The 18964-nt window shown below is 36.6% G+C and overlaps 1 non-coding gene across 1 annotated transcript; it reads right to left on the bottom strand.

Annotated features, from left to right (window-relative positions):
• Positions 1 to 15001: 15001 nt before the first annotated feature.
• LOC128285868 (small nucleolar RNA R71) lies at positions 15002 to 15103 on the bottom strand. The gene has a single exon (XR_008276415.1). It is a non-coding gene; the product is annotated as a small nucleolar RNA R71 (small nucleolar RNA).
• Between the last annotated feature and the right edge of the window lie 3861 nt (positions 15104 to 18964).

The following is an 18964-nucleotide window of genomic DNA, read 5'->3' as shown; positions in this document are numbered from 1 at the left end:
TGTGCGATTTACTATGGCACTATGTGTGCGATTTACTATGGCACTATGTGTGCGATTCACTATGGCACTATGTGTGCGATTTACTATGGCACTATGTGTGCGATTTACTATGGCACTATGTGTGCGATTTGCTATAGCACTATGTGTGCGATTTGCTATAGCTCTATGTGTGCGAACATAATAAGCACTATGTGTGCCACATTCGGTTGTGGAAATAAATTGTGCATGAACGAGGTAAGTGATTGAGTTACTAACTAAATATCGAAATTGGGATTGTACGGTACGCATAAAATTATCTAGTGCATTGTTGTTCCAACTTGAGGAAACGGATCCAAATCGATTGGGCTGACTTGGTGTTTGATTTGGTTGAAGGATTTGGCATGAGATTGAACCAAAATTTTAGAAATTGCAGTATAGTTTGTTATGGCTGGAAACATCTATTTTGTATTATTTGATTATTCACTTATGATTGTTATTGTTGATGGTAGAGTAGTGCTTACGACTTCATCGAGTTATGTACTCATTTGGTGTGCTTATTTGTTCTTTATTTAGGTTCTTGATCCATTTTGCGTGCTCGGGACTGTCATCGAAGTCATCACACCGCCTAGCGACTTTTTGGTATCTTCTTCTTAGATGGTTTAAGAAAACATTTCGGCATGTATAGGCTATTATGTTTTGTTTGAACTTGGTATGTAAAATTTTGAATAGCCATGCGAAAATGGCTTTTAAATGTTTTGAGCATAATGTTATAATCTTTTGGTATGTATATGCTCATTAAGAGGCATGGAAGTGTTTGGCAATGACCAGCCATTAGAATGGGTCATCATGCTTATATTTTGGACCATATATGAAAAAGGGGTGGTTGAATCATAGAAACTATGTGTTAGAGAAAGTCTACCCTAGAAAATGATGCTGGCAGCAACAGTGACGTGGATGTGAAAAATCACTAAAAATAGTAGGAATGGAATTAAATAGTGAATAAATTATGTAAATGAACCTTGATGAATCTATTTTCATATGGAGGAAACGAAACGGTTATATGAGTTGTATGTTAAGAGATATTTGGGTTTTAGTGAAACAGGGCCAGAACGGTTTCTGGATTCCCTGTTCCGACTTTGAAAATTCATTATAAATTAACCAGAAATAATTAGGAGTCATACCATATATGTATAAATTCCTCCTTGAGTCTAGTTTCTATAGAAACAAACGGCACCAGTATTGAAGTCCTGCACAGGAAGTTATTCGAGTTGTAACGCATGAAGGTCAGTGTAGTCGGCCCCTGTAACATGGGAGAGTTTAACTAATAAACTGTACTAATTGGCTTGACCAAAAATTCTAGAAAAAAATATGTAGATGGAAATATGAGTCTAGTTTCAGAAAAAAATTACAAAGATGATTTTTGAGTTGTAAAACTCAAGTTATGATTTTTGAAGCGACTAGCACACAGATTGGCAGCTTGTCTGGAACTTCTCAATAAGTGGTTTGAAGTCTGTTGACACCTCGTGTTCGACTCCGGCGACGGTCTCGGGTTCGGGGTGTTACAGGAAATGGAAAACTATTGATTTGAGATGCAAAAATGATGAACTAGTCAGAATTGAATCTAGTGATTTGAATAGATTGCCTGCTGTGATATCTTCAATGAAAGCTTTGAGTATTGTGAGAAAGGGTTGTGAAGCCTACTTTGCTTATGTGATTGATTTGAAAGTGTCAGAAAAGAAAGTTGAATCAGTGCCTATTGTATGTGAGTTCCCTGATGTATTTCCTGAAGAACTTCCGGGATTACCTCCGATTAGATAAGTTGAATTTGGCATTGAATTGGTACCTGGTACTACTCTGATTTTGATAGCTCCGTATAGAATGGCTCCGATTGAGCTGAAAGAATTAAAGTTACAGTTGTAAGAATTAACCAATAGAGGATTTGCTAGACCGAGTTTTTCACCTTGAGGTGCTCCAGTTCTATTTGTGAAAAAGAAAGACGAAACGATGAGAATGTGTATAGATTATCGTCAGTTGAACAAAGTGACTATCAAGAATAAGTATCCTCTGCCTCGAATTGATGATTTGTTTGATCAGTTGAAAGGAGCTGCTGTGTTTTCAAAAATAGATTTTAGATCAAGCTATTATCAGTTACGAGCGAAAGACTCAGACATTTTGAAAACTTCTTTCAGAACGAGGTACGGCCACTATGAATTTTTAGTTATGCCTTTCGGATTGACTAAAGCACCTATTATTTTTATGGATTTGATGAATAGAATTTTTAGACCGTATCTAGATCAATTTTTTTGTTGTATTCATTGATGACATATTGATTTATTCACGTGATGAATCCGAACATGCCGAGCATTTGAGATTAGTGCTACAGATTCTGTAAGATAAACAGTTGTATGCGAAGTTCAGTAAATGTGAATTCTGGTTGTGAGAAGTTGGTTTTCTGGGTCATATTGTATCAGACTCTGGTATCCGAGTTGATCCGAGCAAAATTTCAGCTATTTTGGATTGGAAACCTTTGAGGAATGTCTTTGAAGTTCGTAATTTTCTGGGACTTGCTGGTTATTATAGAAGATTTGTAAAAGGTTTTTCGATGATTGCGACTCCGTTGACAAAACTGCTTCAGAAAGATGTGAAATTTGTGTGGTCTGAAAAGTGTCAGAACAGCTTCGATCAGTTGAAAACTTTGTTGACTGAAGCTCTGGTATTGGTACAACCCGGATCGGGTAAAGAATTTGTGATGCTTCGTTGATCAGTCTGGGATGTGTTTTAATGCAAGAGGGCAAAGTCATTGCTTATGCTTCGAGACAGTTTAAGCCGCACGAAAAGAACTATCTGACACACGATCTTGAGTTAGCCATGATTGTGTTTGCTCTAAAGATTTGGCGTCACTACCTGTTCGGTGAGAAATGTCATGTATATTCTGATCATAAGAGTTTGAAGTATTTGATGACTCAGAAAGATCTGAATCTGTGACAAAGAAGATGGTTAGAACTACTAAAAGACTATGAACTTGTGATTGATTATCATCCGGGAAAAGCAAATGTTGTTGCTGATGCCTTGACTCAAAAATCGTTGTTTGCTTTGCATGCGATGAAAGCTCATTTGGTTCTATCCGATGATGGTTTAGTTTTAACTGAATTGAAAGCAAGACCTTTGTTCTTACAGCGGATTATCGAAGCTCAGAAGATTGACAACGAGATTTTAGCCAAAAGAGCTCAGTGTGATTCAGAGTCTGATTCAGAATTCAGAGTTGATAAAGATAATTATCTGAGATTTCGAGATTGAATTTGTGTTCGGAGAAATCTAGAGTTAATTCAGATGATTTTGAGTGAAGCTCATAATAGTCGGTTATCTGTGCATCCGGGAAGTATGAAAATGTATAACGATTTGAAACAGCATTACTGGTGGTCTGGAATGAAAAGAGATATTTCTGACTTTGTTTCGAAATGTTTGATTTGTCAGCAAGTTAAAGCTGAACATCAGGTGCCATTTGGTTTGTTACAACCGATTATGGTTCTGGACTGGAAATAGGATCGAGTGACAATGGACTTTGTTTCGGGTTTGCCCCTTTCTCCGAGAAAGAAAGATGCAATCTGAGTTGTAGTTGATTGATTGATGAAATCTACTCATTTTATTCCAGTTCGATCTGATTACTCGCTTGATAAATTAGTTGAGTTATACATTTTTTGATATCGTGAGATTGCATGGTGTGCCATTGTCTATAGTGTCAGAAAAAGATCCGAGATTTACATCGCGATTGTGGAAGAAATTGCAATATGCTCTGGGTACTAAATTACACTTTAGTACCGCTTTTCATCTGCAAACGGACGATCAATCCGAGCGGATTATTTAGATACTCAAAGATATGTTGAGATGTTGCATTCTTGAGTTTGAAGGTATGTAGGAACAATATCTACCTTTGATCGAATGTGCTTATAATAATAGTTTTCAGTCGAGCATTATAATTGCACCTTACAAAGATTTATACTGTCGAAAATGCCGTACACCTTTGTATTGGATGAAGACCAACAAAAATAAAATTCAAGAGGTTGATTTGATAAAAGAAATTGAACAGATAGTGAAAGTGATCCGAGGTAGTCTGAAAAAATAGCTTCTGATCGTCAGAAATCATGTGCAGATTTGAATAGAAAAGACATTGAGTTTGAGATCTACGATAAAGTGTTTTTGAAAGTGTCTCTGTGGAAGAAAGTGCTTCAGTTTGGTAGAAAAGGAAAATTGTGTCTGAGGTTCATTGGGCCATATAAGATTATCGACTGTATTGGGCCGATAGCATATAGATTGTTGTTGCCACCAGAGTTAGAAAAGATTCATCATGTGTTTCATTTATCGATGCTTCGACAATACAGATCTGACCCGTCACATATAATTTCCCCATCTGAGATTAAAATTCAGTCTGATATGACTTACGAAGAAAAGCTGATTCGTATCTTAGCTCGTGAGGTTAAAGAACTGCGAAATAAGAAAATTTTGTTAGTAAAAGTGATATGGCATTGACACGGTATTGAAGAGGCCACATGGAAGCCTGAAGATGCTGTGAGACAGCAATATCCGAATCTGTTTAACGGTAAGATTTTTGGGGATGAAAATCCTTGATGGGGAGAATTGTAACAGTCCGATTTAGACCCAAGTCGGAATAGTGGTTTCGGGACCTCAAATTCACATCAGAGAAATGTTTAAATATTATTTCCTGTGTTTATGATGTGTGAATTAGCATGTGTGAAAGTCTCGTATGAAAATTTGAATGTTTGTGTGCTTAATTTTATAAAAAGGACCTAATCGCATAAAATGTAAAAGCTGTGTGCTAGATGTTAAAAGTGTCTATTTGACTTGGCTTTATAATTGAGAGGTACTTATGTTTTTATGATGCCAGTTACATGTATAATGGACATTTATAGCCTTAATATATGTGCATTTACAATGGTTTAATAAAAAGGAAAAATTATCATTTAGATTATATGTTAATTAAAATAAAACAAAAGCTTAAAATAAGCTCATTTCATGCTTATGTTGCCGAAATCATCAAAAGAAAAAGAAAAGAAATACAAGCTAGGGTTCGACCTTGATTTTCATTAATTAAGGTATGTGTTTTGATCGGTTTTTGATAATTTCTAGGTTTTTGTAATCATTGCTTCGTATACTATCAAACCCATACCTTAATTTCTAATTTTCATGATGATTTTGAAATGTGCCATTGATGAAATTATGAGCTTTGTAAAGTTAGTTGTTGATAAATGAAAGTTTGATATTGGGTTTACATGTTTTGTCTTTGGATTTTTGATGATTTTGAGTAAAATGGACTAAATTGTAAAAATGAGAAATTGAGGGACTAAAATGTGAAATAAATGAAATGTGTGGGCTAGTATGAGTACCAGGAGAATTTGGCTAAGCTTATGTACAAGAAAATTATGTGTATTTTATGATTTTGTTATTCAGGGACTAAAGTGTCGAAATGTGAAAATGTGATGGTTAGTTTGTAAAATGCCCTAATTGTGTGTATATGGATTGGTTTGAATGATTTAGTGAATAAAAGGATTAATTTTGAGTAAGTATAGATCAAGAAAAGAGGAATTTGAACTTAGACCGAGGGAAGTCAGAGTAAACAGTCTGAGTCGACAATTCTGAGTACGAGGTAAGTTCATACGTAAAGCATGATGTTACAAATATATTTTTGATGCTTGGATTATACATAGATTGTATATATAATTTATTGTTGAATACAATGATAAATCAATGGTATTTGGCACTAAGTGTGCGATTCAAAATAGTTTTGGGTATCTAAGGCACTAAGTGTGCGATACCAAGATAGCTTCAGTTAATTGAAATGGCGCTAAGTGTGCGGAATTGTTCTAGCTTCCGCTAACCCTTAAAACACTAAGTGTGCGGATGTTAAAGCATGAATAATCTCCGGAAAGTCTTAAAATATCTGAACGAGAGATGAGAATGAAAATGAATAAATACGGGAAGGTTCAGATATGTATGATACCTATGTGATAGATGATGTTATGCATATGAAGTTCATTGAAATAGTATAAATACATGAATGGTGTTGGTATAGAATTGATAGATGAATTGAGAATTAATAAGTACCCTGGTGTTGTTTTACATTTTATAAACTGTTGATGATTTTTGGTACTAGCTTACTAAGCTTTTGAAAGCTTACTCTGTATGTTTGCATTGTTTCTTATAGATATCGAAGTTACTGTAAGCTCGGGGATCATCGAGGATCGTCACCATACTATCGAATCTCATTTTGGTACCTTTTGAACATGTATCTAGTAAAGTATGACATGTATAGGCTAGAAGTACTTTGGATAGGTTTTGTAATGTTTATATTTAGCCATGTGATATGGTTTGATATGGTTGTGTTTATGTTTTGATTTTGGTATATGAAATGTGATGCAAAATGATCTATTTGATGTGTTCATGAATGGCTAAGGGAAATGGTAAGTTTGGTAAGTTTTGGTATGAGATTTGGTCATGAGTTTAAAGATTATGAGACCATATGTTTTGATATGATTTGGTCTTACGTTTTGGCACAATTGAGTTGAGTTTACAAGCAGGTAAATGGTTGATAATGTTATGTCATGAATATTGTAAGGTTTTGTATAGAAATTGGCTGAAATTGTTTTGTAAATATGCTTGGTTTGGTACTTATAGGTTTGACCCATTTGGGGTGGCAAGTTGGCTATTCAAATGGCTTATTTTTGTCCACACGGGCAGGGACATGGGTGTGTGTCTCAGCCGTGTGTGACACATGGCTCTGTTGCATGGCCGTGTGTCCCCTGGGGTACCCTACAATTCTAAGTCAAGCTTGAGCACGGCCAAGGCACACGGGCGTGTGGCTAGCCATGTGGCCCAAGTCAGATTCGACCACGGTCAAAGCACATGGGCATGTCTTGTGGCCATGTGAACAAGTCGGTATGTATGCCCTCTTTTGATACGGTCTAGACACACGGGCATGTCTAAAGCCGTGTGAGGCACACGGCTGTTCACATGGTCGTGTGACCTGTACTTGTTTGAAAAATGTTTAAATTTTGGAGAAATTTTGTATGTGTTCAGTTTAGTCTTGACCCCTTTCTAATACATGTTTAAGGTCTCGATGACCTATATAAGGAACTCTATATTGATGATTGATCTTTAATGCTTCGATGCTTATGAAATGAATGTTAATGTTTCGATTTTGTCTGGTAATGCCTTTAGCCCTAGTTCGGCAACAAATACGGGTTAGGGGTGTTACAGCAGGATTGTGTAATTTTTGGAAATGTGACCTATTGATGAGATGAAGAATTTGAGTATAATTCGGTAACTAGAAAGTAGTTAAATGAAGCCTAATGAATGTGAAATTTGTATGTTTGATTTAATGCTTAATAAATGTAGTGAGTATGTTAGACAAAGATATAAAGTTGATATGTTTTAACCATGAATGTGGATGCTTTGGTTGCATAAGTATGTATTGTTTTGTGCCTTGGAATTGGGGCAAGTGCATGTGTGAATAAAGGTGGCAAACGGCTTGGTAAATAGCCTTATTATTGTCCACACGGGTAGACACACGGGTGTGTGTCTAAGCCATGTGTGACAACAGTCAACCCCATGGGCGTGTGATCCGGCCGTGTGTCCCCTGTACCTAAATTGTAGCAAACAGAATGCTCAGTATCGAGCACACAAGTTAGGGACACGGACGTGTGTGACCACACGGCCTACTCACACGAGCGTGTCCCATGTCACACGGGCGTGTGGCTATTAAAACATGAAAAATTTTCTAAGGGTTGTAAAGTTTTCTAAACTTCTCGGTTTAGTGCCAAACCACTCCCAATGTATGTTTTGGGCCTCGTACGCTCGTAATAGGGACAATATGAATGTGTGTGAAAATTTTGAATCTGGATGGAAATTTACATCTTTGTTTTGTATGTTTGCTTGTGTTTAAGTCCGGTAATGCCTCATACCTTATTCCGGCGTTGGATACGAGTAAGGGGTGTTACATTTAGTGGTATCAAAGCTATGGTTTAGTCGATTCTCGGACTAACCTAGCATGTGTGGGAGTCTAGCTATACATGCCATATATAATCTGTGATAGTGTGATATCTCCCGACTCTGATGAAATTGTTTTGTTGAGACATATATGCTTTTCAACTGAGTTACTTTCGAAAACGCTGAAAGTGATACTAAGATATTTGAAAATGTGTTTATGATGAGTCGAAACTGGGAAAGGTATGAATAAGAGTCCATGATATGTATGTGATGATGTACAAAATGGAATAACCATAAGTCGAGAAATATGGGTAAAATGTCATTGTTCCAGTTGAACGTTGTGTTTTGATGGATTATGGTGATTTTATGAAACGAAATGAAAGTTCATATTATGATAAACTCATCCATGTTTGTTTGGCATTCATATGATGTTAATGTCTAACTTGTTTGATTAAGTGAATGCAATAAGTAAACTTACTCAAAATTTATGGAATGTATGTATAAGTGCACTTGTTTGAATAAGGTAATTGAAAAGTTAGTGTAACATAAATATGTATGTCAAATTGCCTGAAGTGACTTAAATAATTGTGATGATATTGTGATGATGATGAATGTTATGTCACATGTGTGTATATATGAGAGTCGAGTTAGAGTCTTTACGACCTCACCCCTTTATCAATGTGGTATTTTATGATGAAATTTCATGAGATTTATGTTGAGTGAGCTCATAAGTGAGAGACTAAAGTGTTCAGTAGAGAAATAACTAATAATATGGACAGAGTTGAGAATAGTTTGGCAAGTGAATATAGTTATGGAAAAGATGCCAGGTAAATTTTAAGATAATTCAGATTTCGCAATGTCACGGTTAAAGAGAAGTTAATCTCGGCTCATCGACTCATTCAAGTATGATGTCTAAAGTATGTATTTGTTGGAATTTCTTTCGGATTTATTTTCATTAGTGAATGGAATAATATGGGATTAGTGATGATAGAGTTTGTCAGAGAAATGATATTTGAATCGTAAAGGTTTTTGAGTGTAATAGTTGTAATTGACTATCTCTTCTGAGTATTTCATATATTCACTTATCCTCAGAGATATAAGTGATTGTTTGTTTTTTGATAAAATTCTTATCATAAGAGAATGCTAGCTGATTATAATGTTGGATGAAAGCATTGTTGCTCTTGTTGGTTGATGATCAGTATATCTTATCTCTTTCATTGGGATTCTATTCTATTATGTTTGGAATAAAAGTTGATGGTGAAAATCTATGTGAGACTATTCTTATGTTTCTTTTAGATGTTGTTTTGATTTATATATATTTGGAAAATATATTATCTCTATTACAATTGATTCCAGAGCGCGTAAGCATTGCTTTCTTCTAGTTTTCTCTGAGAAATCATCAGGATCTTTATTATTTTCATATGAGTTATGTTCTGGGACTTCTAGTATGGTATCGCATCTTGGATTTCTTTATCTCGATTTTCTTATCATCCTTATTTCGTAAATTAACAATCATGGCTCAACTTTAAAGTATGTTCTTTGGCTTATGATAACTATGTCTATTATGGGTGTATTTCTGGTTCGATCATATGAACGTGGTGATTTTAGTATCAGGATTTCTCTAATTTTCATGAAAGGAATTGACATCGGCAAGGGTATAGATAGTGGAAGTTCAAGCTCAAATTGTATGACGGTTTTCCTTTCTCAGGTAAGTTTGATTAAGGTCAATGAGTTCAATCAGGATATTTTGTTTCCTTAAGCTAATACAGTTGTAAAGATCTTTGATTAGCATGTTAGGGGAATTATAAAAGATTGTATGTTTGAGTTGTTTAACAACATGAAGAAAGGAGTATTTTGATATGTTATTATTTGATAGTTGAGATCAACTCAGTTGTTTTTATCTGAGTGAGCTGGTCAGATGAAAGGTAATTTGAGTTATATGCATGTAAGTTTATCCTCAGGTAAGGAAATAAAATCTTGTATATTCCTAGGTGAATAGATGGACAGTTTGAAGGAAGAATTCATATTCTAGAAAGTATGATACAGAGATATATATATTAGATTTGTTTTAATCGAATGATGTGTTATGAGTTAAAGTTGTTTCGATTGATAAAGTTATCACATTCGTGAAAGTTTGAATGGTTTGTTGCATGTTAGCAAAGTTGAAAACAGTTGAAGGTATTATTAACTGAAACGCTGGTTCGGGGTTTTGTTTGAATTAAGTAAAGAATTCGTGATTTTTTAGTGATGCACTATCGAACGGATTGGAATGTGTTTAATACAAGAATGTAAAGTGACAGTTTATGCTTTCAGACGGTTAAAGTCTCATTAAAAGAATTGTTCGACGAGTGACTTAGAGTCGGCTGCCAGTATGTCTGTGTTGAGAAATTGATGGCACTGTTTGTTCGACGAAAAATGTCATATGTTTTTTTTTATTTCAAGAGTATAAAGTATCTAATGTTATAGAAAAATCTGAAATTTAGACAATGTTGATGGTTTGAACTATTGAAAGATTATGAATAGTTAACAATCAACCTTTGGGGAATTAGATGTAGTTGCAAATGCTTGAATGAGAAGTCTTCTTTCATTTTTTGAGTATTGGTTACATGATTAATCTTAGTTGATGGAAGTCTGAATTTAGCTAAATTAAAAAGATAAGGCGATGTTTTCTTTGCAAGGTGGAGAACCTCAGAAATGTGATAGTGAGTGGTAACTTAAACAAGCACAGTGTGAGACGACTTTTGATTCTGATTTCTGTTATTATTACTCCGAGATAGAATTCGCACAATGAATTATCCAGAGCTTATGTAGAAAATGTTGTACGAGACTCAGTAGTAGCTCGTTTGCTTAATCAGAGAGTAATTCAGATCTTTGACGATATGCTCCAACACTGTGTTTCAGAGTTCAATGGTGATTGGAAAGAGATATACAAGGCGGAATTGATTTTTGATTCTGAGGAAAAAGGGTAAAGTGATTCATGAAAGTTGAAAGCAACTTCAGACTAACATAAGTAGTATACAAATTTGAAAATTTAAGATATTGGATATCAGATCAATAATAGAGTACTTCTGGAAGTATTGCCCTCGAAGAGGACTCTTTGATGAGGTAGAGGAAACTACAAGAATGTTACCCTAAACTCTTTTCTAGTAAGATTTTTGGGGACGAAAATCCCTGTAGGGGGAGAGTTGTAATAGCTTGATTTTGGGTCTAGTTGGCACAATGGTTTCAGGACCACAAATCCGACATAAAAAAATTCATTTTTATTATATTTTTATGGTCTAAAATTTTACGAAATAATTTTGTGAAAATTTCGTTAAAAAATTTTGACGATTGGGCACTCAATTTGGTCAAAAGGACTAAATTGTAAAAAGTGCAAAAGTTAAGTTCTACATGCTAGAGGTGTCCAATTGTTATGAAATTTTAAATTGGAGGTCCTTAGATGGTAATTAGACCATTATAATTTGTATGGACAAAAATGGATATGGTGAGATAAAATTTTAAAGTTTTAAGTGAAGGGCATTTTAGTAAGTTGGTTATTAAATGAATTAAAAGCCAAATTAAAAGCCAATTTTTGCCCATCTTCAAGCTATGGCCAAAATTACCATGAAAAAACCATGGCTAGGGTTTTTAAAGCTTCCAAACTCGATTGTAAGTCCGTTCTAGCTCCGTTTTTAATGATTTTTATGTTTTTGATATCCTCGTAACCTAATCTATCTATTTCTACCACTAATTATAGATATAATCAAAGTTCAAATTTTTAACCATGATGGATATTTGTGTATTTTGATGTTTAATGGTAGAAAATGCATGTTAGATGTTAGATAAATGACTTTTGCTAAGTGATTTTAGGTAAAAATGTCAAAAAGGACTTGATTGTAAAAGTTATGAAAATATGTGTAAATGTGTGAATAAAAGGAAAATGTGGGCTTCTATAAGCATGTATAAGGTTTGGCTAGGCATGGGTATTGATGAAATTGAGTACATTTCATTTTACGAGCCTAGAGACTAAAATGTAAAAATGTGAAACTTTAGGGGTAAACATTTAATTTTTGCCATAATGTGATTTTTGGCTGATTTGAATAGTATAATGATTAATTAAGTTAAATGTGATATTATAGATCAAGAAAAACAAGGTTAAGAACTAGAACGAGGGAAAAAAACGAATATTTGACGATTAGGTCTTTTTCGCCATTTTTATATCTAGGTACATTCGTATGTTTAATAAACATTAAACTATATATTTATTAATGCTTAATTGTTATATTTGTGATAAATGCCATATTATTGAAATGAAATGTGGATATTGTTGAGTACGGTACTATGGAAATGACCGATAGAGATTCAGTACGGTGAGAAATCTCGTTTGAACCTTAAGAATAGATTAGGATACAAGTGACTTGTCACTAGGATACCATGTGTTATGTGATCTATGTGAATCTAGGTGCTAGTCATGTACGTCCTACCGGTGGCTGGATAGTCCGGCATGTGATGCGGATACTTGATAGCTTGTGTGAGCAGCCTGTGTAGTTATGTCTTGACTAACAGCTTGTGTGAGTAGGCTCGTGATTAGCTCGTTTGCAAGCCTTATGTGTTATAAGATATGAGGTAGCATTGGCTACATATGTGGCACTTATGTGCAAGACCTTCCGTGTATCCGATAGTATTCCAAGTGTTCAACGAGTAATCCGAAGAGTATGTCAAAGATGACAAAGTATGTGACTATGTTACGAATTTGTACAGGTATGTACATAAGTTTATAAGCATTGATTTCATGATATTGTGAGTTCATGGTAAATTCAGTTGGCAATTGTGTAATTGGCTTTCAGGCCAAAGTTAAGTTATGACATAGTATGTTTTATTCGCACAATATGTGATTTATCGGATATGAGAAAAAGAAAAGATTGGTGATAAAAGCCAAATTATACATATCTATACCCCAAATACTTAGCATATTTATGGATGTTTACTACTAGATTTGTGGATTTTGGTGCTCTTAATCCGCTTATTCCATGTTTTGTACTCAGGAGAGCACCAAGAGTCAAAAGGAGCCAAAAATGAGCTAAAAAGGGACAAAAGGGACCAAATCGAGAAGACCACATAGCCTAAGACTTTCCACACAGGTTGCTTGCACGCCCGTGTCCTTCGAGGGTGTCGACCAAGGCTCTCACGATTCACACGTCCTGGCCATTGACCCATAAGGCCGTGTGCAATTTAACGGATCGAACACGACCTGGCAATCACGTTACATGGCCGTGGAACACGGGCGTGTCCCTTTTTCAAAGAGTTGTATTTTACACGGAAAAGGATACTTAGGGAGGAAGAAAGACAATCTAAAGCCTATATAAACACCCTAAGAGTGACCTAATGAGGGGGGCCTCTTCCAGAACTTTTTTGGAATACAGAACCACACGCAAGGAATTACTTGAAGAAAGCCAGACGATCCATCCCAAAAAGCCGGAGCTACTGCAAGACTGAAGATCTCTCTCAGAATTCCTTCAGGGCTTTTAGAGTTTTCTTCATGTTTTGTTATGTTTATACTTTTGAGATGTACTCTTATTTTATTATGAACTAAACCTCTTAGATACCTAAGGGGAATAAAACCTAAGATGAATCTTGTTATTATTTTCTGAATCGTATGATAAATATTTAACTTGTTCTTAATTATGTTTTCTTGATTCTTGTTTTGATATCCCAGGATACTGATTCAAGACACGCTCTTATTCAGAGGAGGAATAGACCTTGTCTAAGAGTACATTTGCCATAATTAAGCAGAGTTAATTGTGCGCTTAGAAATAGGGTGACAAGATTTTGCCGAATTAGGGTGAAACCTAATAAGGGGATCCATAGATCGAGTTAATGCAACCCTAGAGTTTTAATTAGAGAAAAGTCTCGATTATTCAATCTAGGGATTAGACGTTATTAGTCTTGAATAGGGATAATAACATAACTTAGGGATCTCTACGGAACAACTTGAATGAATAAATCGTCCGATTCGGAGCCAGAATAACAAGTAAAGTCTAGGTGGATTTTTCCTTAGGTATTGTCTCAAATCATTGATTTTCCCAAAAGCAATTCCCCAATTCTTTTCTCTGTGCGTTCTTAGTTTAAATAATTAGTTAATTAAAACAAACCCTTTTATTCTTAGGCTAGATAATAAAAAGATAGTTATTACTAGTACTTTTGGTTCCCTTGGGTACGATATCCCGATCTTGCCATTACTATACTATTGTTCGATAGGTGCGCTTGCCTTTTCGTTGTGATAATAGTTAGTCTAGGTTTGATCTTCATTATAAATATTTATTACTTGTTATGAATCACGCGATCAAGTTTTTTGCGCCGTTGCTGGGGAACTAAAATATTAGGAACGCTAAGTTTTTATTACTTTAGCTATTTATTTTTCTTGCAAATTTATTTTATTTTATTATTTATTAATTTACTTTTTCTTTCTCTTGGCAGGTTTTTATAGTTTATGACTAGAAGAAACCCGTCGGGACCATTACTTTTTGATGAAGAAATCGATTGTACAATTTGCAAAAATCAAAGAGAAATAAGGCGTAGCTTACGATACACGGAGAACGAGCGAGAAGACGATACTCAAGCCCCAATCGACGAGATGACTAAAAACCAAGGCAATCAGCTACCTCCTGCAATTGCTGCTAATCAAAATCCTACTCCACGTACTATGTATGATTATGCTAAACCTTCTTTAACAGGAACCGAATCTAGCATAGTTAGACCTGCTGTAGCTGCAAATACTTTTGAATTAAAACCTAACACTATTCAGATGATACAATAGTTTGTTCAGTTTGATGGTTTGCAGGATGAAGATTCCAACGCTCAATTAGCAAATTTCCTGGAATTTTGTGATACATTCAAAATTAATGGTGTTTCTGATGTTGCCATTCGTTTTCGGTTATTTCCCTTTTCACTAAAAAACAAAGCTAAACAGTGGTTGAACTCGTTACCACGAGGGTCTATCACTACTTGGGAACAAATGACTGAGAAATTTTACTAAAATATTTTCCTCTGACTAAAACAGCTTTGTGCAAATGGATTTAGAAACACTTTATGATGCATGGGAGAGATACAAGGACTTACTAAGAAGGTGCCCTCACCATGGGTTACCACTTTGGCTTCAAGTAAAAACATTCCACAATGGCCTGAATCCCTCGACTCGGCAAATGGTTGACGCAGCTGCTGGTGGAACCATCAACAATAAAACACTAGAAGATACCTATGAATTTATAGAGGAGATGTCACTAAATAACTATCAGTGGCAAGTTATGAGGACTAAGCCAACAAAAACAGCCGGCATTTATAACATCGATTCAGTCACCATGCTCTCTAATCAGGTAGAACTTCTCAATAAAAAGATTGACGGCTTACTTGGTTCTATGCAGGTACATCCAGTAATGAGGTGTGACTCAAGTGATGGAGGTGTACATATGGAATACCAATCCTTCAATCCTACAACTGAAGAAGAACAAGTCAACTATATGGGTAACAATAACTTCCAATCTCAAAATAACCCATATAGTAATACCTATAATGCAGGTTGGAGGAACCACCCAAATTTTGCCTGGGGTGGTCAAGGAAATCAGAAGCCACAAAATCCTCAGGGTTTTCAATAGCCACCTTATCAACAAGAGAAGAAACTAAACCTTGAAGAGATGCTTTCTAAATTCATCTCGGTGTTAGAAACTCATTTTGAAAATACCAAGACAACACTTAAGAATCAACAAGCATTAATCCAAGGACTCCAAACTCAGATAGGCCAGCTATCCAAACTAATCTCCGAACGACCACAAGGTAGCTTACCAAGTAATAATGAACCTAATCCGAGGGAACACCTCAATGCAATTAGCACTAAAAATAAGGACGGACTTATTGCACCCGAGCCAGAAATACAGCAAGACAACGCGATTAAAAAAAGGACGAGAAGAGGTAAACAATAATGAACCTAAATAGGTAAGTACGAATCATGAACCTTGTGTGCCATACCCTAAAGTGATGACGAAAGACAGAACAGAAGAACAATTCAGTAAGTTTGTCAAACTCTTAAAAAAATTACATATTAACTTACCCTTTATTGAAGTTCTTTCGTAGATGCCCAACTCAGCAAAATTCTTAAAGGAACTTCTGGCCAATAAAAGAAAATTAGATGCTACATCGCATGTGGAACTCAATGCAGTCTGCTCAGCTATTCTAAATAATAAGCTACCTAACAAATTGAAAGATCCAGGGAGTTTTACAATTCCTTGCTTAATTGGTAGTTTATCTTTGAATAATGCTTTAGCTAATCTAGGGGCAAGTATAAATGTTATGCCATATAAAATGTTTAAACGACTAGGTCTCGGTAAAACCAAACAGACTAGGATGAGCATACAATTGGCTGACAAAACAGTTAGATTTCCTAAGGGTATTATTGAAGATGTTCTCGTTAAAATTGATAAATTTATTTACCCAGTAGACTTTGTCATCTTAGATATGGATGAGGATAACGAGGTACCTTTAATTTTAGGACGACCCTTTTTAGCAACTGCCAGAACCATTATTAATGTAGGCACAAGAGAGCTAACACTTCGTGTAGGTGACGACACAGTAACACTCCAAGCACGCGACTCAGTCAAAACCTCTAAAACTCAAAATCATGCTATAAAACCTGTCGATGATAAAACTAATATTCAATCATCCTTGCAGGAACTTCCTCGAACCAAGACAACAGAGACAGTGCGCTACTATCATGAAGAGAACAAAGACATCCATAAAGAACAAAGACTACGTATAGAGGAGCCAGACGAAAGGCGAGAACACAAACTGAGAACACATGATAAACCGAAACTACGCCAAAACAAGCCCGATACCTCTCCTAATCAACTTAAGGTTGGCGATAAAGTCTTACTAGATGCCGTTGATCCTCACATTGTCACTACCACACCGAATGAGGAAATCCCTCTTACGGTACTTAGTATTTTTCCATTCGGTACGGTGGAGGTGAGTCATCCCAAGTTCAGCACTTTTAAGGTAAACAACACCCGTTTAAAACCTTATTTTAAGATTGACAATCGAACCACCATGATCATTCAATGGAGAGGTAAGTCGAGCTTAGACTATAAATAAGTGCTTCTCGGTAGGAAACCCTAGCACTAACATATTTTGATTTCTTTATTTTTAATTTTTATTTCTAACACTTTGAATCATTAACTTAATCTTTGAATTGAAAAGTTTTTCAGCACACATGGCCAGGCACACGGGCGTGCCTAAAGCCGTGGCCAACCAGGGGAAGAGGCACGGCTGTGCGATATGGTCGTGTGGAAGCAGGACATGCTTTTCCCAAAACACGGGGTGCGATAAATCCCCCACGACCGTGTGACATGGCCGTGGGTGAACTTGATAGGAGACCACGAGCGTGGGAATGAAAAACCACGGGCGTGCTAGGGACAAGGCTTAATTCTGTTTATTGGACACGGGTGTGCCATTCAGCCTTGTACAATACTACACGAGCGTGCTAACATAAAACACTGCCATGGGACAAGCGAACAAAGCTGGGCACAACCGTGCGACATAGCCGTGTTTGACACACGCCCAAGAGACACGGGCGTGTGATAGTAGCCAGGCATGACCTACCTCGCAAAATTTGAAAAACACGGGCTCACCCTCAAAGTACACTGGCGTGGCCCTAGGCCGTGTGCCCCTTACCTATATAAGCAAACCACTGTTCATCTTTTTCCTCCTTTCAAAACCCTAGACGAAATCTACCTTCCCCCAACCCCTAATCCCTACTCCGGCCACCATTCCCCAGATTCTCACTTCCCTAACCCCCCAACCACCCTTAAATTCACTCCCCTTGCATTAATCCCCATTTCCCCTTCCCTATACCCTCTATTTTCCCACCACACGGCTTCATCCTCGCGTCACACGCCCCTGCTCGCCACCAACACACCTGTGCACCGCCTTACAACAGCCTTTGGTTCCCTTTCTCAACCTTATTTTTCCAATTTATGTTGCTACATTAGTATTCTACATGTTTTGCATAGATATTGTTACTATTACAAATATGTTTTAGACAAGTTAGGAATTTTCTTTAGAATTTTCTATATTTGAATTGTTTAAGCTATTAAATCGCATATACTAGTTTTAGGCCTCTTGCTTAACTACTGATGTATCTTGGATTCTATCAATGGTAATGTATATTCAGGAACATTATGTCTTCATCGAGAGGCAAGAAGGTCGTGGTTCCATCCTCAAAGAGACGTAAGGGACCGGGTTCTTCCTCAGTACGTGCTACAGCCGAAGTTCGGCACCCGTTCCTTAAATTTTTGCAAGCTTCGTAGGAGGAGCTATTTTAGATATTATGCGCACGACCCATCACCACAGTCACTGCATCGACTGGGCTGCCGTAGAGAAAGTCCAGCTCGCTGATGCCATCCGCGCCCTCTTGTCCACAGACCCATGGAAACGGTTCTTCGCTATTACCGAGCCCACTTATTTGAGCTAACTTTAGAATTATGCTCTACTTTTCATTTACAGGTGGTGATGACGAACAATGACGACCCAGGAACCATTCACTTCTGATTAGGCAGTCTAGTTCGTCGATGAGTGTCCTAGAGTTTGGAGTTGCTCTGGGACTTTACACCGGTGAGTTTATGGAGGAGGAGAACATGAATGCACTACCACGCAATATCCACATCTCCCCCTCCTTGTGCTGGAAGGCTTTGGCACCACTCTCTTCCATGTATGACCCCAGCTGCTCAAAGGCCTCAGCTCTTCCCCCTTCCTTACGATATCTCTATACCATATTGGTACACACCTTGACTAGAAGGAGAGAGAGCATCGGCGTCGTCAACACCCACGACGCCTACTATTTATGGTGCATGGCGAATGTACATGTGACTAACTTGGCATACTTCATTGCTTTCGCCATTTGCTATCAGACCGAGCGGCATAGGAAGAGAGTGTTCTCTATCAGCCCTATGTGATGCGC

The sequence above is a fragment of the Gossypium arboreum genome, chromosome 12, assembly GCF_025698485.1.
Source record: "Gossypium arboreum isolate Shixiya-1 chromosome 12, ASM2569848v2, whole genome shotgun sequence".
In the NCBI taxonomy this organism is placed as follows: domain Eukaryota; kingdom Viridiplantae; phylum Streptophyta; class Magnoliopsida; order Malvales; family Malvaceae; genus Gossypium; species Gossypium arboreum.
The sequence above is the reverse complement of the archived record's forward strand: the minus strand, read 5'-3'. Positions and strand labels throughout refer to the sequence as shown.